We start from the raw sequence: 26,170 nt of genomic DNA, 5'->3' as shown, positions 1-26,170 counted from the left end.
ATATTTAGTGTGAACAAAAAAAAAAACCTCGGGCCATAATTAAGAATTTTTTTTTTCATTTTTATTTTTTAGCCCTGCGAGATAAGTGTATTTTGCAAAAAATGATATAACTATGCCTGAGCGCTGTAAAAAATAAAAAAATAAAAAAAGCATAAAAAATAAAAAAAAGTCTGATACAATTGACTGTGATTTTTATGCCTTTCTGCAAGAGACGTTATCACATTTAGTTAAAACAATAAGATGGATTCAGGGTATGAATTCATTCTTAACACTAATTTAACATCTGTAAGTGAAAGAGGTGATCGCGAATGAAGCCAGTTAGAACGTACAGCTTCATAACCAGCAGAGTGTGAAGAAAGGGTGCAGGGGAAGGAAAGGTTAAGAGGCAATTAATTCCGACTACTTAGTAAAAAGAGCTATTTCCATGCATACACATCTATATTTACACTGTTTTGGGGGAAGTAAAATTAGGTCATTAATCACGGCAGAAAAATCAAAAGATAAATAGCCATATGCATTCATTTCAAGAGCATTTTTCCCTTTAATTTATACAGTATCGTACAATAAAAAAAAAATGAGGGTCTGGAGAATTATCAAAATCAGCTCAGATGTAAATAGCTCGGGGAACATTTATGGTATTGCAATAGGCCTCGCCGCATTGTAAATCTATGCCTTATAGAATGCATCCCAGTTAGGCATATTTTGAGAAATTCCACACTGGCAATTACAGTTCAGCAGTAAAAGTTGCGGACCGAGGCCCGTGTTATATATAGGCAGGTGCGGGGGGGCAACTTTTATCCAGAAACCCATTATCTAGAACAGTGGGTTTCCTACTTCAATAATCAAGTGCCACTAAACAGGTCATTTAATCAGGATTTCTCTCTGTGGGATAATTACTGACCAAGCCAAATAGATGAAATCATTTGTGAATAGTGAAAGAAATCCTTAACACATGACCTGTTGGGGGACAATTGAGGATTACAGTTGACAACCCCTGATTCACAAGGAAGAGATCGGTGCTACTTGGTGAGGGATGGTATTGGGATGAGGCAAGTGATACCCGGATGGTAAATATGCTAACCTTCCTTCCACCCTAACCACGCCTTCCTGTAACCTAACCCTAACACCCCCCCCCCCCCACACACACACACAGCTTAACCCTGACAGTGCCCATTTAGCGCCTAAAGCCCGGGGCGATTTAAGTCTATATCACCTGGGATACGGTAGCTGGGGTCCCTTGACCAGCCCAGTACTGGTCGCAGCAGATTTCTCCTTCAGACCATCGCTGGTCGCTGATGAAAACGGGACACTCGCTAAGCGATATTAAGTCAAAATCGCTCAGCGACCATACCGCTCCGTGTGTACGGAGCTTAACCCTCTTCCTGTACCCTAACCTCCCCTTCCTTGCATCATAAACTAAAGTCCCCTATACTGCATAAGGCTAACCACCCCCCATGATCTAGCCCTAACCAGCCCGGGGATACTTACGTTCGGAATGCCAGCAGTCGGGATTCCGGCATTGGTATTCCAAGTGCTGGCAACCTGAACAACGGTATTCTGACCGATCCCTAGATGGTGAGGACATGTACGCCTATATAAATGTCCATTTGTCTCATTCTATAGTCACATTTGCCTATTATCCGGTAGACCCCCAAATATCAGGTGTCTCTCCTGGGCGCCTGTAAAGCAAGCAAGTCTGCTGCCAGGAAGCGGGCGGTCGGGCAGCTTCATGGCGCGATATGAACTGAAACATGGCATGGAAGCCCCTCCCCATGTCATGGAAGCCCCTCCCCATGTCTTACACTGCCGGATATGTCAGCAATGTATAGAAGGTGGTGGCAGGAGAAGAATGCAATCTACCCCACTGTAAGGAGCACTGCCACACATTATAATCAGGATGAAGTGCCAGACACAGCGCAAGAAAATACCCTGTGCTCCAAATGACAGTATATCATAAATCCCAGGTAGTACCTAGAACATAAACTATGTTATTACATGCAAGATTCTATTGCATATGGCAGCTGTTTTGAGACACACACATATAGAGTTCTATTTATTAAGAAAAATAGCTACAATGGTATATTCAATACCTCCACCTCTGTGTCAAGGATGCTGTGTGATAATTTAAACACACAGCCCTCCGATCCACAGATAGGAGGAGGAAAGAAAAACCAAAACAACTCGGCGCACAATACAGAGTAAAATAAAATAAACAGTGTCAAATTATTAAGGTGTCACCTGCAGCTCTCAGCTGAGGACCTCCGTGTCACTCAAGAAATTCAAAGATATTGTTTTTAAACACTATATGTTTTAAGAGAGCGCACATATGACACCTATTTATTAAGAGTTGGAGAGAGAGAGAAATTGGAGAGTAATAAAGTACCGGCCAATCGGCTGTGCTTGAACCAGTTAGGCGCCGAATGTCTGGTACTTTCTTTCTCGCCACAGCTTAATTCATCTGACCCATAGAGTAACCATGAGGAAATACAGGCAGCCAAAAGGTCGGCAAGTACGAATAATATCCCTTAATCTAGGTCACCTATGTGTTCTATGCATTTCACCTGGTTATAATCAGCCACAAAACGTGTACATCAGAATTAAAATGGATATTATACAGTAATGGCACCTGTATGCAATGTACTGGTATGGAGATGATTGTTACCTCTACCACACTCATCTGATTAGGTACTGCTTTCCTAGCACGGCGCCCGTCTCATTGATTGTATGCCTTAAGTTTAAAGGTGCCCATACACGTACCAATTACCCGGTACTTTTTGTGCTAAAATAGCATCGTTGTGCATGCATTGTGCATGCGATGAGATGCTATGTTAGCACAAAAAGTACCGGGTAATTGGTACGTGTATGGGCACCTTAAGGTACTTAAGGCATACAATCAACACGATGGACCCGATTTTTTAATCTCATGGATCTTATGCATCCATAAGATGCATGAGATCCATGAGATAAAAATCGTGAGCCCCCAATAACCATCGTTAACGCCACCAGCACTATCAACGCCAACCCAAAGCGTGGCAAGAGCGAGCCCGCGAGGGGCGGCAGTACGCGTCCTCCGAGCTTTTCATACCCCCACTATCCACGTCGGCGTGGAGTTGATTTTATATAGTGTGGCGAGCGCAGCGAGCCACCAAGCCCGAAGCGTGGCGAGCTCAGCGGACTACTTTACATGTTTTCCGAGTACCCTCGCCACGCTTCAGGCTCGGTGGCTCGCTGCGCTCGCCACACTATATAAAATCAACTCCACGCCGACGTGGATAGTGGGGGTATGAAAAGGTTGGAGGACGCGTACCGCCGCCGCTCGCCACGCTTCGGGTTGGCGTCATTAGTGGGGTGGCAATAACAATGGGGGGGGGGGGGCATTTCACCCATGAGGGGGGGTTAGCAATTAAAATTGGGGTTTTGGGGCCTTTTTACATTGATTCCAATGTAAAAATCTCGTCGATTACATCATCTCATGCATCTTATGCCGCACAAACACATAAGATGCATGAGATGCTTGAGATATCAGCCCCACACATACAATCTACATCGTGGGCGCCGTGCTAGGAAAGCAGTACCTCTGATTATATATAATACTGTGCTATATAAGCACGCGTCTCACAAGATCTGAAGAAAAGTTAGCAGAAGCGTTATACAGCTTGCGATGCGTGCCCCAATGGGATCGGCATCGCAAGAAAGACAGACTGCACAGGCAAGACAACTTTGACTATATTGTTGTATACAGTCTAGTGTTCTAGTACAGTCAAAACCATCCATAGTCAAAGGGGTGCATTCAATGCGGCCGGCAAAGGGGTTAAATAGCGGGGATCGCAAGTGATCCTCACTGTTTAACCCATGTGCCGGCCACTCACCCTATTCAACGCGGCAGGGAAATCCTCGCTGTCACAGCGAGGATTCCCCCAAACAGCGAGGCTCGCGGCTAATGCAGGGAGTCTGCTACATTTAGCCGCGAGCCTCGCTGTTTTAGCGGACGCACACGATGTTTTCCCCTCGCTCCAATAACCTAACGAGGGGAAAACAGCGTGTGCAGGAGGTCAGATGAATACTGACTCTGCGAGCTGTGACAGCGAGCAGGCAGCACTGCTCTCTGTCACAGCTCGCAGAAAACATTGAATACACCACATAATGTCAAGTAAATACAGTCAAGATTGCATGGTTCTGGGCTCTGGGGAATTCAAGGGAAATCAGTGTCAAAATCATACATAGCCAAAATCTCACCATGTGTATGTATCTGAAGACATTTACAGTACAGTGTATATACTAAATGTGAAATGATATACTGTGTTCTGCATCTTATACCTATCTATATATCATGGTTCAAAATTCAAATTGGGCAGGCACAGCAACTGCCACCAACTACTATTTCAAACAGACTCACTGGCAGTTGGGGTTTCTCCCCATTTGAATTTGGGACTGTGCTGGAGTCCAACTCCTGATGCTGCCACTGTGTATATATATATATATATATATATATATATATATATAAATATAGTTAAGGGACGCAGATTGATCTGCTATCTATAGTTAATGCGTAGACGTGCACTTTAAAATATTCAATTATGGCAACGTTAACCCCTGTTTCAGCCGGAGGGGGCTGTCGGGCACTGCATTACCATCCCCTCAGGCGGTGACTGGGTTAATCCTGAGAGACATTTAGATAAATAGAAGACACAAGGTCCCCAGGTTCCATTCAGAAGGCTCCCTCACGTTATTACGAGACAGAAAACTCTTTAAGTACCATTTTCAGATGTTAAATCATCGTTCTTGCAGCACATATCCTTCAGGCTCCCACGGGAACAATATCTAAAGACCGCGTGCTAACAAATTCAATCCAGTAAACAGGCATTCTCTCTCTCTCTCTCGCTCTTGTTGTCTAGTACCTTTGTGTTGCAGTTCCCAGTTCTGTCATCCATTCTGTCGCTTCGCTTTGAAGCTAAAGACTGGATGAGTGTTGTCATCTATTATCCAGAGTGTACATGGAAGATTATAAATAAGAAATAAAAGTGACTTTTCACTACACTGCTTTTGCATTAGACGCGTCGGAGCTCGGTTACCTCCATTACCCTACAGACATTGCAGTCAACATAATATTGCAATTTTTATTTTGGATTCCAAGACAGCGTGAAGAACGCTACACGCCAAAGACAAAAGTTTTAGAGGGTAAGCAAGTAGGGGCAATTAAAAAAATATAAATAAAATCGTCAGTTACGGTGTCATTCATTCGCCAATATCTGCGTGACAGCGCCAAAGGTTTGGGGGATTTGCCTAACGTTCTCTTTAGGTAAATGACACTTTAGGTGTAAAAAAGAAGAAAAAAAAATTAGAACAACCTTTAAAAAGTCTGTCCTGTACAAAAAGGTTTCCTGTCCCAGGTTTTCCATCTATCATAAATGCAAGCAGGAGGCGTCTACCGATATCTGGCGCTTCGCGTTACATTACCGGATCTGTGCAGCGCTGCTGCGTCCAAGTAAATAGCGGTGCAAATGGGACATACACACTGGGAGATTTGTTTAAGCGCTCAGCAAGATCATTCAGCACACAGCGATGTGTCAGCGCTGTGTGCTGTGCGCTCTGTAAGGGCCAGTGTTCTCCACTGGCCCTGACACCAGCGATTAGCTAGATTTATCCAGTATGATGGAAATTAATCGCCGGGCAATAGCGATGCGCGAGCCACGTACCGCTATCGCCCCTCAACACGGAGCGATGTAGGGGCATTTTCTACATGATCTAGACAATGCCCTGAAATCACCCCGTGTCCAGGACCCATAACTCTAACCACATTTGAATTAAGATCTCAATGTCCTGGGAGTTAATCTTGTGTCTATTACAGGCTTTCAAATGAATAGCTCCAGGCACTTTACCCAGAAGCAGAGGCTGCTGGGTAAAACCCACGGCTATTTGAATCTCCCTCTATGGAGCTAATCCTAAGTTCCATGTATCTCTGTCACCTTTCAGGAATGGGGCCTACATGAGTATGCACGACGCGGCGTCGCACCCATATCACAGCTCCGGTTGCCACTGAAGAGGCATAACTGGGCTATAGTGGCTCATTCTCCTGGTCAGGACGGGTGTGCTGGCACAGCAGAGATGGACAGAAGTGTAAAGATGCCCACTTAGAACAGTATGGGTTGGTGCACATACGACTTGATGAGGAAGAGGAGGAGCTCTGAGCTCTGGATATGGCAGGTGCACCACCAAAACCAGGACACCTGGAACTGAGGTTTTGGAATCCATGTTCCACAAGGGGAACATTAGCCTAAACACTTCTGTGTTAAACCGTACGTAGACATGGCAGCTTGCCCAGACTGTGCATGCAATGATTCCACAGCAAGCATCAGTACTGTCAAGTCTCCAGCCATGCAACCAAACCATTCCTGTGTGACTAAAGACTTTAGGCCTGATTCAGAGATGATCACAAATGCAAAATCTTTCTCAAATCGGTGCTGCACTGCTGGTGGGGCAGATGTAACATGTGCAGAGAGCAGTATGTCAGCCACGCGATCTTGCAGGAGGAGTCTGACCCTGCCCATCTGCTGTCTCCTAACAATTGGGGATGCACGCAAGCCATCGTGATTGTCAACGTTTCTGAATGAGGCCCCATACGCCAACAGGCAATTTGGTTGTTGCCTCACTATTAAGTTAGACTCTTTGGTAAATATAAAGTGACTAATCCTTTACAAAGCTGTATAAATACTGCCCCGAGATCCTGTTAGCAGGTGCCAATGGTTACATTCTATACAGAAGAGTATAAGAGGTTCCCCAGCCCACTAGAGGGCAGTGTTACAATTATGCTCTCGGTCAGAGAGCCGGCCACCTGGTTAATGTCCCATTGATGCGGATTTTGCTTTTCTCACAACTACACCTTATCTTGACAACAATACACTGACCTACATCGCAGATCGTGATAGTGTTAGTGAACTATCCACTTTTCACACTGCATCCAACTCTCACCACAAGCCCCTACCACAGCTCTGCGGCTTTATTCCGTCTCACCGACCAATTGTTATACAATTAATGTTTTTGTTTTTTAAATGACCACATACAAATAAAAGGCAAACAAAATTCCCAAAACACAATCATTCTCGTAAGCGGCCTTTTCACCTCAGAGTATATAGTTCCACACACACAGTGGAGACCTCATTGGGGCTGGATTGCGGGACTGAAAATTATAAAAAAAAACTATTGTAAAAAGTGGAGGAAGTGTAAACTGTGTGGTATGGACGTGGCCAATAGTGTGTGGGTGTGGCCAATGCCGTGTAGCCGTGAACACTCCTACACTATTGGTCCCAATGTCTCCTTCATTACATAAAATAAAAATGTATAATCTAATACTCATGGATTACGGCCAACTGGGCAGCTGGTTATCAAATCTATAATCGCCGGTTAGGGCCGATGTTCTCACCGGAGAACACTGGCCCTGACAGACCGCTCAGCAGACAGCGCTGACACATCGTTGTGTAACGCTGTGTGCTGAGCGATCTGAGCCATCTACATGACTCAGATCGCTCAGCAACATCTCCCTGTGTGTAGGCCCTTACAGTGAATGAAATCAGATGACAAATCTACATTCTGACCAGCTGTGATGTTTTTATGTGATCAGAATAGACACAGATCTATGTGATGGGCTCAATTATCCATCTGATGCGTTTTGAGATGCCTGCCCCCAAAACTACAGCAGAGGGCGAGGTTACCCAAAGCTTGGAGAGAGAGAAAGTACCAACCAATCCATTCCTATCTGCCATGTTACCAGGTCATGTTTGAAAAATGACATTTAGGGGCTGATTGGCTAGTACTTTCTCTCTCTCCATGGTTTGATACATCCCTCCCCCCAGAATGACACCTGATTGCTTTCGAACAGTTTTTAGATCATAAAGAGGAACTGCACGAAACCTTTGAGAGATAAAAGTGGAATAGATTCCCATAGCAACCAATAAGGTTCCAGCTATCATTCATCCGGCACAGTCTATAAACTGACTGACTGACTAGAAGCTGATTGGTGCCACGGCAGGTACAGAGATGGTGAGGAAGGTGCACCAATAGCTCGTATGTGCGAGAGCATCGGACATGGTTAATATATGATGGAAATTCTTTGGGATGACGCTGCTTAACATACACATCATGAAAAGCTCCTTAGAAAGGATCCGGACTCTTCCTCAGGTGCGGGGAGGGGGGTGTACGGGGGGGTCCATGTTATACTAAGCAGAATAAACACAGTAAAACTTCTCTCTCGCTCTGTCACTCAGGGGACATCTGCTGGAGGCACCTGGGGAAAGTTTACATTTTTGCATCTTCACGCTCTGCAGAAACACAATAGTGATTAAGTGGAACTCAGAACAGGACAGTGAGGACTGCGGAGCTCCGTGGATAATGATACAATGGTGTCTTGCACAGAGTAGTCTCCATTGTGCTGTTTGTGAAAGGTGGCAAGAAGAGGCCACAAATACTGCGCTGAAGAGACGCGGACACACAACAGTCTCGCCCTACTAACAGTCAGCTCTACGGCCCAGACGTGTTACCCAGCACTTAACAGGGAATATCTCAGTGCCCACATATCAGTCCCTGGCCCGGTGACTCTTACACACTGGGCTTCATTATTCTGGGGAGAAGTCAATGAACCTCCGAGTATGAATATGGAGGGGGGGGGGGGGGGGGGGCAGTTAAGATTGTTGGGTTCTGCTGTCTCCTCACATCTCAGCTGGCTTCCAGGCAGCCTCATTCTGCATCCAAGATGGCAGAGGTAAAGCGCTTTGATTCGGGTACTGTGCAATCTTGGATTCATGGCTGCCTCTTCAATGGGAGCCAACTGACACTATGAGCTGCCTACGGGGTGTTTTAGTACATTCCCCATGCATACACCCATGACCCACACAAACACAAGGGTAGATGTACTGTATGAAGCAGTGATAAGGGAGAAGTGAGCCAGAGTGACCCATCCCAACCAATCGGCACTGAAGTAACATCCAAAATTTGCATAATGCAAAGTTATACAGAGCAGCTGATTGGTTGCCATGGGCAATTTCTCCTCTGGTTCACTTCTCCTCCCTTATCACTGCTTCATACAGGGCTGGATGTACTAAGCTTCAAAAGTGATAAAATGGAGAGTGATAAACAGCCAGCCAATCCGCTCCTACCTGCAATGACAGACTGTGTTTGAAAAAGGTCAGGCAAGAGCTGATTGGCTGGCTGTTGATCACTCTCTATTTTTCACTTTTGAAGCTTAGTGCATCTACCCCTCAGTGAGAATACACAAACGGTGCCTTGGTCAGAAGTTGATCTCAGTAATGCTAGTCGTTACTCCAACCTCACATCCCTTAATGCAACATATGTCAACCATACACATAATTTGACAACATGTACAACTACAGCCCCACTCATACTAACACACACTTGTAGGAGAATCTAGACTGCTATCTGCAGTTCTGGATACAGACGATACATACTGAGCCAACAGCACTTAGGCCCTTATTCTGATCGGTGCGGCCGGAGCCGCATATGCGGCTCCGACCGCACAGACGGATCCCCGCCTTGCATACGGATCGCCACCTCCGTCCGTACGCGGATATGTGGCGATCCGTATGAAAGTGGACGGGGATACGCCTCCTCCACCTTGGGAGCAGCCCCTGCATTCGATGGTCGCAGACCATCGAAGGCAGGGCCGCACGCTCCACCAGGTCCCGCAACACAAGACCTCACGGACACTTGTCCGTGTGAAATCTTGTATTGGGGCGGGCAGCTGACATCCGGCGATGTCAGCTGCCCGCCCCCTACACGAGCGTCACGGCCTCATTACCATGCATACGCCCCGCGTTTGCATGGGAACGCCCATGAAACGCGGGGCGTATGCATAGGGAAATGAGGCTAAGTAGCCCCTCACGCCCCTATCCGCCCCCTTTGCGGCGTTCAAAAAAAGTGTGCGGCGATTTCGCCTGCACATGCGCAGAGTGCCCTCTGCACATGCGCAGACCGAAAACATCGGCGGAACGGCCGCATGCGGCCGTTACCGCACGAACCAGAATAAGGGCCTTACTGCCACTGTGTGACACATGCAAAGGAAGCAATGCTTGTTTCGTAAACACAGCAATAATGCCGACTTATTGAATCTCCATGTTACCGAATACTCCAAAGACAGGAAGAACTACAGCTTGCAAATCAGAGAGATAGCTGAGTTATCAAGATAAAGAAACTCCCATTATGACTGATCCACTTTCATTTAATTGACCGCTTCCACTGCTAAATGACATTACGCTCATTCTATTAGGAAACCCAGGACGCTTATATGTATGTAATATTGCAAGTAGATTTTATTTAATTTTTTAAACTAAGCCAAATAATATTGCATACAGGTCATTCTATGTAGATGTACAATTGGGGAACAGTTTCTTAAAAAAACAACAACAAAAAACCCAGCAACCTCAACAGTGAAAAGAATCGGACAGAGATGGATGCAGCGATGTATTCTAATGCGGCAGGAGGGGGTCTGTACAGAAGTGGAGCTTGTGGGTTATGGAACGAGGTGCAAAAATATAATTTAGGCCCCCCCCTTTTCCACCTCAACCTAAAGGCCCCCCATACACTAGTCCGACTTGTTCCCCTTGAGCTACCAGGGAGAATTAAAAAAAAAAACGGTCAAAAGACTGGCCGGCTGTTGACTGTCTTCCATCTGGGCGGCCACTGATTGGCTGAGAGAACTCTCTCAGCCAATCAGCGGCCGGCCAGTCTTTTGAAAGTGTTTTTTAAAAATACCGTACACAAATTGGGTCCATTGGAATTGGGTCAAATCTGACCAAATCGCAGTAGTGTATGGGGGCCTTACGTTCCCAATATGCAACACGGCACTGGGTGACAGGGAGAGTAAGAGTGACGGTATAAGGCAGGGGGGCAGAGTGTGTCAGGGAGTAATAGTGGGTGACAGGGAAAGACGGTGGGTGACGGGTACATGAACAATGACCCGCGTGGTCTGGAGTACAGGGGGCATGTACCTTGGTGGAGGCAGGAACACAGTGGCCACTGCTCGGTCCTTGACAGGCCCCTACCCCTTGGCTTTTCTCAGTGTGTCAGACAGACTCTGACGGTGCCAATCACACGGTTGTGAGCCGCCTCAAATTTACAGACAGAAGTGAATCTAAACAAAGTACAGCTGACTGCTAATTAGAAGCAGCATGTGACTGTGATCACCAGTGCTAATAGGTGGCAGGAACCGCTATTAGTTCGGAACACAAGGTCAGCCCCGCTGACATTCCCTCAGGCAGTGGTGACCACCATGCTCTCTGCACTGGCCCATTCATTCAACATTGCTCAAATGGTCTGAGGGAGGGCCAGGGGATAACTCATAACTGGTTTGGGTAGCTAAGGTCCCCATGGTCCTTGCACCAATGGTAGTTCGACCTCTGTATCTGTAGGTGAAAGCTGCCTCCACCAAACAGCACTTAACGGAACTCTTAGCCATCTGAGTAATACTCAGCTCATTCAACGGGCCGCCGGAACGCCTCTGCCACGGAAATGTGCATCCAAACATGCAACGCCAGGTCCCCGTTTTGTAGAACCTCATTTGCAAAATGTTGACATTGAACATTATAAGACAGGAACGTCAAAAAGTTATAGGATCAGTTTCTGCTCTGCAAGACTGTCTGCGAAATGTTTTGCTCGATTTCGTCATTTTATCCCCACCCCCCCAACAGACAAGAACACAATAAAAGTAACATAAAAGGCCTATCAGCTAGAAAAACATAAAACTAGGACACAGAGGGACTTTGTGTTTAACTTTTAAGAGAGAAGCTTTTAATTCATTGAGGTATTGATCTTTCTCGGAAGTGGTTAAAAAAAAAAAGTTGTTATTGTCAGCTAAAATAATCTAACAATCTCGGGGGCATAAACCACCCTCAAGTAAACAAGCTATTTAAATAGCAGCGCAGAACGGTTTAATAATTACTCATACATATAATTTTTTTTTTTTCCAAAAGACAAAGAACAGGGCTGATATTATCCCTGTTGAGGCCAACAAACAAATTCAGACCGACCCAGCTATGTCAATATGAAACAAAAGCTTTATCTAACTTGCTTGTGTTCAGCATGAGATAAGTGCGTATGACCAAAGAAACAGCAAAAAAAAAAAAAAAAAGTTTATAACCTCTTCTTGTATGTTTTTCTTAGCTCTTGTTAGTAATTAGGGTGTGGTGCAGACAACAATTAAAATAACTTTTCCCCTTTGCTTTCATGAACCACGCTGTTCTGAGATCGAAAAACTTGCTTAAACCACAAATTCATCAAAAACAGCGAAACAGATTAGGGGAACACTTAAAAAGGAACTTGTACATTTTCATAGCGTAAAACATTCACGGTAAGTTTTGTAAAAATAAACAAATGACACCCCGCGCCCATTCCATTATATACATAAAGACCCTTCAATAGCTTTTGTATAATGTCCAGATGTGTTTTATACAGGACAAGGAACGGAGGCGGAGCTAATTCCGGTTCCAGTTGCTTTGACCATTCCTATGCATTGACCAATCCACAGAGTACACTGATGTGAAGGGCAAGTCTGACAAGGAACCTTCTTCAACACCGCTCCCTAAGCAGCGGCCGCTCACTGCTTGGCGAGCGGATTAATGACGCCCGGCCGAACGATCCCCCCTTCCCCGCCGCCGAATCCCCTCGGTAACATGCAAGGGGATGCGTACGAGAACACAACTCCTCGCATGCAGCAGCTCGCCAACCACTGAGTTACAGTATTTCTCCTGCCATAGCAAATAAGAGTCAGTCTGAACTGATGGGGCCGGCGGCTGACATCCTGTGACATCAGCCGCCGGCCCCAGAAGGCATCGGGCCCACCCATGTTCCCTGGGGAATGCCCAGCGTTTATATGGGGACAATGCCCGAGGTCGATGTCTGCCCCCCTCCCCTATCTGTACAGACACCTCGGCGACTGTGAAAGTCAACAAAAGCATTCGTACAGTGGCCCAGAGCTGCACAATCAGACCCCGGACTGGATACACCAGGAACCGATTGAACAAGAATCATGCCCAAAATTCCAAGTGGGCAGGGTTACAGTATCTGGGGAATGTAGGAGCGTGAACAGCAACCTGGTACCCCCGAGGAAGTCACTTTGGGGATAAAACATGTACAGTGTTATACGAGAATATTCGTCCAATTTAGCGCTAAACAGAGAACCGCTTCATTTATCGATTCTATAAATAATCGGTTACTAAAAGCATGAGGTGATACAGTAGGTTTCTGATTAAATGCATGTATCCTCTACCTGTGGATCCGAGGTATCGATGCGCAGCTGGTCTCATCCTTGATAAAATTGGTAGCGCAAAAACAGAAAGTTTCATGCTTTTCTCCTTGGGGTGCAAAGAAAAACCTGTGATATTGGCACCCTTGGGATGCCAATACAACAGTCGGACCATTTACTAATAACTGATTATCATTACTTCATTGCTACGCTGCCCAGTTAGCATTAGTGCCTATGATTAAGTCTAGATTGCCTACATGCAGTGGCGCACCCAGGGGGATGGGGGACGGGTGTCCTGAGTATTAGAAACTCTTCCTGACAGACTGATTTTATACTGGTGTAATGGGGCAATAGACAGGCAGACTATATTTACACCTTCGGAATAATACCATTACACCTAAGCAGATCTAAGTAGTATATGGCTGCATTTTATAAGCTAGCATTTATTTTTTATTTTTTTTTTGCATGACTTTAAAACATATTTACATTTTGCCTTTTTTTGGCCAAAAAATAAATAAATAACCAACATCTCTATTTCGGTACAAAATAAGTCAGTTTGTAACCCTTTATCGAAAAAATACTGCGAAGTACCAAAAAGTGTACTATACCACCAGACCAGACATCCAGCTTTACATTAAACAAACATTCCGATTCCGTCTGCTCAGCAGTCAATAAATGTAAGGGATTGCAAAAGTGTTTTTCCTCTTTCTAGGGGAACATTGATAGGACGCTGCCAATTCTACAAAATAAACTCTTTGCAATCTTTCAGCTAATCTGTCAACAAATTGCAATTAAAACTCATACCTGGTAAAAGTTCAAAAGACGTCTGTTTGCTGTTTGTAGCCCTTGGGACAGTAAGGGAATGTATGTGCAGCCTTCTCTTAAAAGTGTCTATCACAGTGCAGGGAGGAGGACACCTTAACCCCTTACTCAGCGGCGGAACACGTGGGTGGTGAGCCCAGGAGCAACATTTTAATTTGGGCCCCCCCTCCTCCACCCCAACCCAAGTTCACAATATGCAACACAGCAGTATATGAGAGGGAGAGGCAGAGGGTAACAGGAATAGGGTTACAGGCAGCGGGTGACAGACGGGGTCCTGGCAGCCGGGATCCCGACAGTCATTTACCATACGTCAGGATCCCGACTGTTAAAACACCGACAGACGGGTTCCCGAAGGCCACCGGCTATTCTCCCTCGTGGGGGTCCATGACCCCCATAGAGGGAGAATAGAATAGGTGGCGAGTGTAGCGAGCCCCCGTGCCCGCAGCGTGGCGAGCGCAGGGGTTTTGTTGCGCTCGCCATGCTGTCTGAGTCCGGCCAGTCGGGATCCCGATGTTGGGCTAATGACTGTCGGGATCCCGACTGTCGGAACCCTATACCACATCCCAGGCAGCAGTGAGCTCTGGTGCACTGTGAAGGCTACAGTGTGGGCAATAGCACCGAAAAGTGGGGAGCGGGTTAAGCAGGACTGTCCGTATGCCATCGCGATCTGCCAAAGCCTCCAATTTGCTGAGGAACACTGGAATCTAACAGTAATCGAATGGAAACAAGTCACGACAAATCAGGTTTTCAATTACACCATCCAGATGAGAAGGGTGAGAAGATGACAAGGCAAAGGTATGGGAAGGATGGTCCAACCCATGGGCCAGCTGACATCAAACCTCCAGGAACTGGAAGATGCGGGTCATCCCAATTGGGCCAACATGCCCTATGACACTTATCGCCGGTTAGTAGAATCCATGCCTAGAAGAAATCAAGCTGCAAACAGCAGCCCAACACAGAACTTGCTCAATCGTTATATCATTTGTCCTATATTATACTGTATTATATTTTATTTAACATTGATTTCCCCCCCCCCCAGTTTTTCTTCCCTCTGGGCAAATAAGGCTAGGCGCTATTCATCCCTCCATACAGTTATCTCTTCCAAGTTCCCACATCTAGAAAAGTGCACTGATTTACTGAAGGCACAATAGCGCTTACTGATCCTGTACCCATGGTCTGTGCGAGCAGACCGTGTCATAGTCCCTGAAGGGGAGGAGTCAGAAGGGGAGGAGTCAGAAGGGGAGGAGTCAGAAGGGGAGGAGACAGAAGGGGAGGAGACAGAAGGGGAGGAGACAGAAGGGGGAACATTGGTGGTAAAGATAGTGAAATGGAACAATGGGCCTTATTCTGGTTCACTCCTTACGGCAAATTCCTTCTTAGATGGACAATACCATGTGCACTGCAGGGGGCAGAGGTAAAATGTGCAGAGAGAATTAGATTTGAGTGAGTTATTTTGTTTCTGTGCAGGGTAAATACTGACTGCTTTATTTTTACACTGCAATATAGATCTCACTTTGAAGTAAAACCCAACCCAAATCTAACTCTCTCTGCACAAGTAACATCTGCCCCACCTGCAGTGCACATGGTTTTGTCCATCTACGAAGCCCATCAGTAGCTTTGAAAGGTAACCCAGGTTGTCTATTCAAGTCAGTCCACCAGTAACCTTGGTGGTAGTGACATGTGTCAAAGTCTGGGAGATTTGGATCTGGTCAAGACTGGGGTCACCAGAATTGCCCCGCCAATATTTTAAGGATTTTCGCTCAGCCTGAAAGGGATATGAGACAGGTGGGGCAGCACGAACATGGTAACAATAACAGGATAAATCATGCCATGGACATTAGAGCTTGTTCAATATATGCATATAAATGATAAAAGGCAAATAAACAACAGAAAATGTACATCATCCTAAAACCAAAATTATACAAGACCCTTAACCCTCAGTTCTATTCCGATGCATCATATCTTCCACAGTGGCCTGCGGCCTCCAAATTTACCATCGCTAATCCCGTGTCTGGTGGCAACAGGAAAAAATGATTGGCATCTAACTGCGGCCCCTAACACACTGCTGTGATAAACATATATATAATCCAACCAATATCATAATAATATTTCTAAAGGGTCAATCTTCTAAACAATATAGAAGAAAAAAATAACAAGCACAATAATAATAAAAGTAATAACAACAACAACAATAAAAAAACAAGCACAATAAAAAAAATAATAATAATAAAATAGTAAAAATATTATAATTATTTTGACATTTATTATTTTTACTATTATAATTATTTGTTCTTATTGTTACTGTTATTTTAACTGTTATTGTTATTACTATTGTTATAATTTTAAATAATAATAATACTACAGGCTTGGCTACCCTCCTGAGCTGGCCAGGAGGCTCCCGAAAATCGGATCCCCCTCACACCCCCCAGCAGCGTTATTTTCCGCAATTCGTGGCTTTTCTGGGGAGGGGGCTGGGCTAAAGATGCAAATCCCATCATTTAGCCCCACCCCCTCACCAAAGACCCGCAAATTGCTTGATGAAGTCTAAATAAGGCCCCACCCCCCAAAGTGCTGCTGACAGTCTCCCCTCCGGGATTCTGGAGAGGAGACTTTAAAAGTAGGCAACCGTGTAACAATATCTATAGATTGTAATCTTGTGAGCAGGGCCCTCCTACCTCCCTGTCAGTTTGTTTCTAGCCAGTTCGTTTAATCGCTGTTGATTCCAAATGTAAAGCGCAACAGAATATGCCGCGCTATATAAGAAACTGTAACTAAAAGAATAAATAAATAATAAAATAGTAAAAACAATATAATTTTTTTACCGTTTTATTTTTACTATAATTGTTCTTATTGTTACTGTCATTTTTACTTTTGTTATTATTATTATTGTTATATTTTTTACTATTAGTAATAGTAATAATAATTATAGTAAAATAATAACAGTAATACTATTTTAGTTACAAGGGAAGAAAGAGGCGCCAGTTACTGTTCTCCTCAGCTGGCTGGATCATATGTCCGAGATCATATTTTTCTGCTGCTGCCTGGTCTGTGCATCTGTCATCAATCAGCCTCGCACTTGTACTCTTTTACATCACTATCCTGCCAACTGTCTGACTCATTAGTGAAACACTAGTAAACTCCTGCATTGAAAGAAGTCAATAACAGACTGCTCTCTCAAAGACAATGTTGTCCCTGCTCCACTTATATGATAGTTATCTGGAAAGATATGCAACTGATGTCTTTTAAGCATTCTAGCGCTTGCGGGTCGTGGCCCCGCAGTGAAAAAAAAAAAAATCTATAAAAAAAAAATGGGGGACTAAAAGTGGCGCCTTTGACATTAAAAGGGTTAAATTGTTTATTTAATCTCTGAGGCAGAATACAGTGTGGAGTTTTAAGCATTGGGAAGCAGAGATAAGGTTGATTTACTCAGTGTGTTTGTATTAGTAAATCTTGAGCGGAATCTGTCTGTGAATTCCTCTCAGTGGCGACACACGGTTATCCGGCTTTGCACTGAGTAAGTGAAAGCAATAAGCAAACAGCTCTTTAATGCATAAATGCAGACAATGGCAGTGCCAGGTGACTAATGCTGAGCAGTAAACAGAAGCTGTTCTTGCATTCCCTGATATATTTTTTTTCCCCTTTTGGCAAGCGTGATTTTTGAGTTCCCGTTACGACAAGTGGTTGTAGGCCTAGTTCACAGGTTAAAAAGAAACAGATACAATTTTGCAACTGTAGACCGGCCTTCTTGCTCTTCTCTGCCAGTTAATAGGGTTGTTTTAGAAGAAGGGAGAAGAGTAGCAGGAATGGATGGTGAAATAGGGCAACAAGGTCAGGAAAGAGATGCATTGAGATGGACAAAGAGGTGAGAATAAAGTGATGATAGCCTGAATATAGATGAATAGTGATGAAGGACAAAAAGAGGATGAGGGAGAGAGGACATCTGGTAAGTAAGGAAGAGGCCAAAACATGGAGGAGAAGGGGCAGGAAGGAATGATGGACAAGGGAAACAGAGTGTAGATGATGGCAGGGGATGAAAAGATGATGACCTAGATAAGATGGTGATGAAATGATGGGGAGTGGGTAAAGATACAGAAAGGGAACTTGAAGAAAGGACCCACAGGGAAAGAGAAAGGGAAGAAAGAACAGACCGGGAAAGAGAAAAGTAAGAAAGGACACACAGGGAAAGAGAATGGGAAGAAAAGACACACAGGGAAAGAGAATGGGAAGAAAGGACGCACAGGAAAAGCGAATGGGAGAAAAGAACACAGAGAAAGAGAACAGGAAGAAAGGACACACAGGAAAAAAGAACGGGAATGAAAAGGCCACACAGGGAAATAGAATGGGAAGAAAGGCCACACAGGGAAATAGAATGGGAAGAAAGGCCACACAGGGAAAGAGAACGGGAAGAAAGGACACACAGGGAAAGAGAATGGGAAGAAAGGGATAGAGAAAAAGGACACAGGGGAAAAATAATGTGAAAAAAGGTCTCCCAGAAAGAGAAAGGGAAAAAAGGAAAAACAAAACAGAGAATGGGAAGAGATACATTGAGATGAGCAAAGAGGTGAGGATCAAGAGATGATAGCCTGAATATAGATGAATAGTGATGAAGGACAAAAAGAGGATGAGGGAGAGAGGACATCTGGTAAGTAAGAAGACATAGGAAGAGGCCAAAACATGGAGGAGAAGGGGCAGGAAGTAATGAGGGACAAGGGAAACAGTGTAGATGATGGCAGAGGATGAAAAGATGATGACCTAGATAAGACGGTGATGAAATGATGGGGAGTGTGTAAAGATAGAGAAAGGGAACTTGAAGAAAGGACACACAGGGAAAAAGAATGGGAAGAAAGGACACACAAGGTAAAAGAATGAGAATAAAGGACACAGGGAAAGAGAAGAGGAATAAAGGACAGACAGGGAAAGAAGACAGTAGAAGAAAGGACACAGGAAAAAAAACATGATAAGAAAAGAAGACAAGAAAGAGAACATAAAAAGACTGGATGGGACAGGGAAAGAGGCCACTAGAAAAAAAACAAATGGGAAAGAGGACAGAAAAAGAAAGGATGGGACAGGGGGACAAAGAAGCAGGATGGATCGGGATGTAAGGAGAAGAAAGACAACACAGGAAAAAAATACAGGAAAGGACAATACAGGGAAAGAAAAAAGATCAAGAAAGCATGAAACTTGGAAACAGGACAGTGGCGATAAGGATGGGATAGAGAACAGTAGGAGAATAGAGGAGGAGGAGGAGGAGGCGGCAAGATGACAGGACAAAGGAGGAAGGTGATGTTACAGTAAATAGGGTATGGGGAAACAGAAGATGCCATATTGGTAGATGGGCAGATAATAAAACAGGGAGTGAAGACAGGGAATCATATGATGGCACAAGGGATAGAGTATGTTGGGAGACAATTAAACATGGAAGAACTGATGGGGGGCAGGAAGAACAAACACAAAAGTTAAGGACATATGGGAATAAATGATGACATAAATGGCGGAGTGTAGGGCTAGATAAGATTAGAGAAGAGAGAAAGGAAATGTTTTACAATACAGGGAAAAATGAAGACATGGGCAGAGTAAAATAGGAGATGATAACAACACGGCCATAGAAAAGAAAGAAGAGCGGGAAACCAAAGAACATTATGAAGACACGATGACATTGAATGACAGATCAGAACAAAAGGTAAGAGAGGTGAAGAAATAAAGAAGGGAACAGGAAAGAAACAGTAAATAAGGCTGAGGAGCCAAATGAGAACATTTGAATTCTGTAAAAACATTTAAATCCAAACTTCAGTCATCTCGCTTAACAGTTTGTGCAAAATGCGTTTCTGTCCCTTAGAAATATTTAGAATGTTTAATTAGATATTCATATGGTATCAAAACACTAAATGGAATGCAACACCACCTTTCAAACAAATGCTGACTTCCAAAATTAACAGACAACGCAGAAATTTACATGAATACTTCACCTTCAAAATATTGTTGAGCAAATGGAGAGGCAAACAATATTTGTTATTTTGATAGACTGGGAAAACAAGCTCATCTGAAATGCAAGCATGTCAAGTGTTTAGATGAACTGCAAACAGCTTATGTGTGGGCGACGGGAATAATAATTAAAAAGAAAAATATATCATTTTTATCTCAATAATAAAGTTTGCAGCAACTCCCAGAGCATTTTCAGAGAACTAATGTTTCAACACTTTTTTAGGGTGTGATCGACTGGAGCCTGTGAACCTATTGCATTCAATATTGTATTTCTTGCTTGACTGTGTGTGCCATTTTTATTAGCCAGATCATCTGATTGCTAGCAGCAGGAGCAGGTGAGGAATACAAAAGGGTGGCCGGCGTTGGGTATGCCGGCAGTCAGAATACCAATGTGGCATACTGATAGAGGGAATCCCGAAAGGGGTCTAGTAAGGATGCCCCTCCGGAGGGGCAGTGGGTGTAGGTCTGTAGGAGGACCCTGGGGGATGGAACACCACCCATGATTGCATTTGTCAAGCCTCCTTCTACTGCATCTGCAGTGCTCTGGGAGAAGTGAGGCTGGGTTTGTCGGTTTGCCAGATAACCAGTAAGAGCTGGACGAGCTGGGACAGGAAGGAAAGGCCTCCCGGCTGTTCACTACTGAGCATGTACTAGACCAGGCATGTCCAACGCTGGCCCTCCAGATGTTGTGAAACTACACATCCCAGCATGCTTTGCCATAGTTTTGCTATTAGAGAATGCTAAAACTATTGCAAAGCATGCTGGGATGTGTAGTTTCACAACATCTGGAGGACCAAGGACATGCCTGTACTAGACTGTCACAGTAAGAGAATATAGAACAGCCTGTGTATATATGAAGCCTAGCAAGCAGGCTAACGCTGTCCTGGCGAACGCACCCCCCCCCCCTGCACGCCAGCCAGACCCCACACTACTCTGCGAGCTGAGGTGTATGGTTACACATCCACTCACAAGCGCCCACACAGAAGGGAAAAAAATATTTGATGGTTGCCCACCATCGAATGAATGATGTCATGTGACATCATCCTCACGCCCCGAGCAGGCAGGGTAATGCCTGAATTCCCTGGGACCCGTCCGAAGTTTCTATAGTCCAGTCCAACCCACCATTTTTGAGGGTATGCCCACGACATGCCAGATGTCCACCCCAGAATGCCCCCTGCCTGTCAATCAGGAAGTGAGTGCCCCGGTGAATGAAAATATCACCAAAGGCGCTCCCTGTGAGGGTCTGCACATGCCATTATTGCCTATGGGTATGCCGTCACCCATCATCGGGGGCGGGGACGAATATGTCTGCACCGGCCCCTAAATCCACAGTGAAGAGAAAAAAAAAGTGCAAGGCTCAAAGATTTCATTACCAGCTGTAGTTTACACGTTAGACGGGGACCAGATTCTCTAAGCTTCAAAAGTGATAGAATGGAGAGTGATAAACAACCCACCAATCAGCTTCTGCCTGTTATTTTTCAAGCACAGTCTGTGACATGGCAGTTAGGAGCTGATTGGCTGGCTGTTTTTCACTCTCCATTTTATCACTTTTGAAGCTTAGAGAATCTGGCCCCAGATCACTTATATAAGATCACAAGCTACCAAAAAAATGAGGTTGGAACCTGTAGATTGACAGCAAATTGCCCCCATGCTGCTTTTAGGTTGCTCAAATCACTATAAATAATGTGAAAGTTGCCTTAAAAAGAAGGTGGGGCTGAGGCTTGTTGATGCAGCCCGGTATAAAGGGGGTTATTCAGGTTGCAAAAACAAATAGGGATCCTGGGGCGCAGTAATCCCCCTTCTGACAGATGGTGTACTGAGTCCCGAATGGGCTGTGTACTGGACTCAATATTTGCACTTCTTCCGTCTGGTCGTTCCCACTAACCACTCTGAACTGACCTGGAATATGGGCCCTATGTGCACGTAGCAGTTTCTTTAATCTTCTCTATCTCTGCATGCATGTAGAGTGAAATCAATCATAGGACATCAACAGGTGACCATTGAAAATGACACTTATTGGTATAGGATTGTGGGAGTCTCAGAGTGATCTTGGGCAACAGTAATTCAGGCGCTGTCATTACTTTCTCATTTCTTTCGGTTATTCAGGTTGGTTTGCAAAAGCAAAATCTCTCGCTAATGGGCAAAAGCATGTTACACTGCAGGTGGGGCAGATGTAACGTGCAGAGATAGTTAGATGTGTGTGAGTTATTTTGGTTCTGTGCAGGGTAAATACTGGATGCTTTATTCTTACACTGCAATTAACATTTTAGTTTGAACACACCATCCAAATGTAACCCTATCTGCACGTTACATCTGCCCAACCAACAGTGCAGCATGGTTTCGCCCAGTAGAGAGAGAATTTGCTTTTGGGAGCCAACCTTAATTAGACCCAAATTATATCGTCAAGCCTTTAACCATTGATGTGTGTCAAATCATTATCGAGTGATTAGTGCAACCCCCTCCCCCCCCCCGCCGCACAGTCTTTGCAAGTGGGCAAGTAACAGTCACATACAGTACATGCCCTCACTCTGCACAGAACATCACCCATCCCGTGAGAAAATGCCACATTTCGCCCTCGCCCATAGTGGACCCTGCTGTACATTTGCACACAACCAGGGGCGGACGGCATCGTCCATGCAGGAGCTGCACATCTGCACCTTGGTGAGATGCTCTCAGTGGGCACAGCGTCGTTTGGAGAAGATAAAAATTAGCGTTTTATTTTGTTTTGCTTCTTCACGCACGGCTGCCATATCCTAATGTACTAATTCCACTGTCCTACATTAATCAAAGCTGCAACCCCTGTTGTCTTAGCACCACAGACTGAGAATGTGCCCCTGGCGAAGAACGAGGGAAAAGTCAACAGGAATTAAGTTTCAGAGTAACTGTTTACTCAACTGTGGCCTGCAGTTATTGAAATCTTATCCATGGGTTTGTGTGACTGCTGCACTAATGACTTCAGCATGGCTGCCGTTCTCTCACTTGGAGTGAAAACCTGTAAGATGGAAATAATTGAATCAGTGCAGTGTATGTTCCGCTGACGACAAGACGTATAGAATGGTGGGGTTAGTCATCTGAGGCTGCACGGTGGTGTTATGTTACTGGAAGCAGAGGTGTGGTATTGTGTAGGGAGGGCGATAGATGGTCGCTCGTACACACAGGGGATCACCCGCACAATTTTACCTCACGTCACAAGTAAATATCACAGGGCTTTGCAGATTATAAGGATCTCAGAAGTCACGCGAGGCTCTGTGACCATAAAAGGTATAAGAGCTGTAATAAAACTACAAGTCCCAGCATGCTCGATGGGAGGGTGATGGAGAGCCACAGGATTGCCAATCACGCCCTAACAGCAACACTGCCTCGGGGAATGCTGGGAGACGGAGTTCCACAGCAGCCAGGGTGCCCCTTGTTGCCAACCCTTGGTCTACAAAAAGGGTGTGGAATGCGGGTACGACAGTCGGGATTCCGATGGTCAGCATACCGACATCGTAATCCCGCTGGTACTCCGCCAGGGGGTCGAGTGCAAAGAAGCACCAGCCAATCAACTCCAAACTGTCATTTTTAAAAACAGCTGGTGCATTATCACCTTCTACTTTATCTCCACTTTATCTCTTCTCCAGGCTTAATACATCTGCCCCATTGCCTCTAGCTGTAAAGTGGAAAGAGGACCCTGCTCACAATCTATAAATAATGATTACTTAATCATATGGAAGAGTCTAAACAATTAATCAAAAGCTGGTCACAAAAGACTATTGAACCTCGCTACTCCTGCCAAGCCAGACTTTCTGTTTCCCAGACAGGCAGCGTAACGCCCAGCCGCACGCTGAGTGAGTGAGCCTGGGGCGGGAATGTATACGAGATGATGGGAGATCCACCAGATATAGCCTGACTGCCAGATGCAAGCTATGGAAATCATTAGATATTACTTGGGATTTATAGACCCCAGTTGGACACATTTAAAAAAAAAATGCATTAGAAGACATCCACAATAAACAGATGCAATTCCGTGTGCATCCAGTGTTGTCGCATCTCACGTGTGTGCCAGGCTGATGTCCGGCGTGTGTTAAGAGTAATGGCGTTCAACCCTGCATATACGGCTTATACTGGCAGTGTTTCTTATGCAGTGCGGCCATTGCACAACAAACCAAAATTGCCAGTCTCCTTGTAGCTATTTCAGGGCTACTAGCTCCCATGCCACCGCCCGGTTTTGCCGAACCACCTGCGCTGCTCAGATATTACGTGACATCAAATCAAACATTAATCGTTCATGTTCTATGAAGCATGTCCTGAATTGTACCCAGACATCAGCTTTGTTTGGGTACATTGGATCAATGCTATTAGGGCACGGATGAAAACTACGCTGGAAAGCAAACTAGGGATAAAAGCAATATTTTTATTAAAAGTCGTAAGAGGGCATGTACAAACAAAGCAAACCAAGTCATCTGAAGGTGGAACAATCCCCGTCATGTGATACGGGATAGAATATATGGCATTTTATCGACAAAGGCTTTCAGCCGAACTAAGTGCAAAACACCCAAGTTCTTACTGTGATTACATAAACACAAACAGGAGACATGAGTAAATCCCGGCAAACAAGCAGCGTGTACCAGCTCACCGCGACCTTGGATAAAACACTATTATTCTCTATTCAAGGATACTGTATAGACGGAGCATTAAAAGTGCCCTTTTCATTCTCCCGCACGAACGAGGCGGTTTACATATTGCATTTGCCGGCTTTTCGCCCTCATAATACAGTAAGATAGAACTATTTGCAGCTAGCGGTGTTGGGTAAAATTTGTTTAGTTCATTCATGGATTTGTGAAATAAATTTAAATGAACGCTAAAGCCAAAATACCATTAATGCCGCCATAACGCCACCAAAATATGACCGATGCAGCAGAGACAGGTGTCCTTCCTCCCTACACACTCCCCAATCTACCGAGCGATGAGACTGAACTTCTCTCTGCATTCGCAAAGTGGCTGACTGAGGACGATATATCTGTCCGACGCGGGGTAAGTAGGCCGCTCTTGTATCCTTCATCGCGGTGCGTATGGGTGACGCATATTGCTTTTTGTGGCAGGCGTACACTGGGACTGGTACAGATGTGGCTGGAGAGAGCAGCGGCGATGTACAGATACGGTAATACAGCATTAGGCATCGTATACACAATAAGTAGGGATCTACTGCATTTTATTGGTGATCCACTGGATCAGCTGCGACACCAAAGGCCGGCTGAGATGTCATCCAATCTCTGTCGCGACCGTGGCCACCCATTAACACGATGGACTGCTGCTGCCTTTGCCGACCGCAAATGCCGAGCCCGCTCACATTTGTTATATAAATTCAAATTAAAAATGTTGTGTTAAAAAAAGATGATAAGTCCTATATAAGATAACATTACAGGCCATTATGATGAATACAAATGTTTGCTTGGCAATTTTCACACCTATTTTGACATATTCACGAAGAGTTCAGCCATGTGTACCAAGGGGGGGGGGGGGGGGGTGTTCGGACTGATTCGTTCCCCCGAGTGTCCGCACTGGGGAACGATGATTTTTTTTCTCTGTGCATGTGCAGAATGATTTATACGCATTTACCGGCTCTCTTGGAGAACAGACTTGGCGACTTACATAGTCGCTGGCTCATTCACGTGGAACAGTGCGGGTGGGGGGTGTGTGCCCGGGTCGCTGGGCGTTCCCTTGGGATTGCGGGCAGGATGGGTTGTGCCGGGGGCGGCAGCTGACGACACATGACATCAACCGCTCGCTCTGTCTCTACTGACTTATATTTGCGTGGCCTGAAGACATCAATCGATGGTCAGATATGGCGGTGGCAGGGGGGGGGGGGAAGGGGCGCCAATTCGAGTCAACCAGAACGAGAGCCCTAGTGTGCAACAATTTGAATGTTTTTGGCATGCGAGGAACACAACCAAGTGACTCCAGTTTATCTCCCCCTTGGTCGTGTTAATTTACCAACACGGCACCGGCGTCACCCGTATCAACCAATAATGCTTCAGCTACGTTCTATCTTAAAAGATATGCCAATGACAGCAAGTGTCGGATTGGTTGCTATGGGACCCAGCAAGGCCTACTACCACCATGAGGTTAAACAATCGT

At 45.1% G+C, this 26,170-nt stretch overlaps 1 protein-coding gene across 8 annotated transcripts in view; it reads right to left on the bottom strand.

Moving 5' to 3' along the window:
* Window positions 1-26,170, bottom strand: part of FOXP1 (forkhead box P1) — a 552,073-nt gene that overhangs the window by 197,079 nt on the left and 328,824 nt on the right. The window lies entirely within an intron of this gene.

This window comes from Crinia signifera, chromosome 8 (genome assembly GCF_055691185.1).
Source record: "Crinia signifera chromosome 8, ASM5569118v1, whole genome shotgun sequence".
Classification (NCBI taxonomy): Eukaryota; Metazoa; Chordata; class Amphibia; order Anura; family Myobatrachidae; genus Crinia; species Crinia signifera.
The sequence above is the reverse complement of the archived record's forward strand: the minus strand, read 5'-3'. Positions and strand labels throughout refer to the sequence as shown.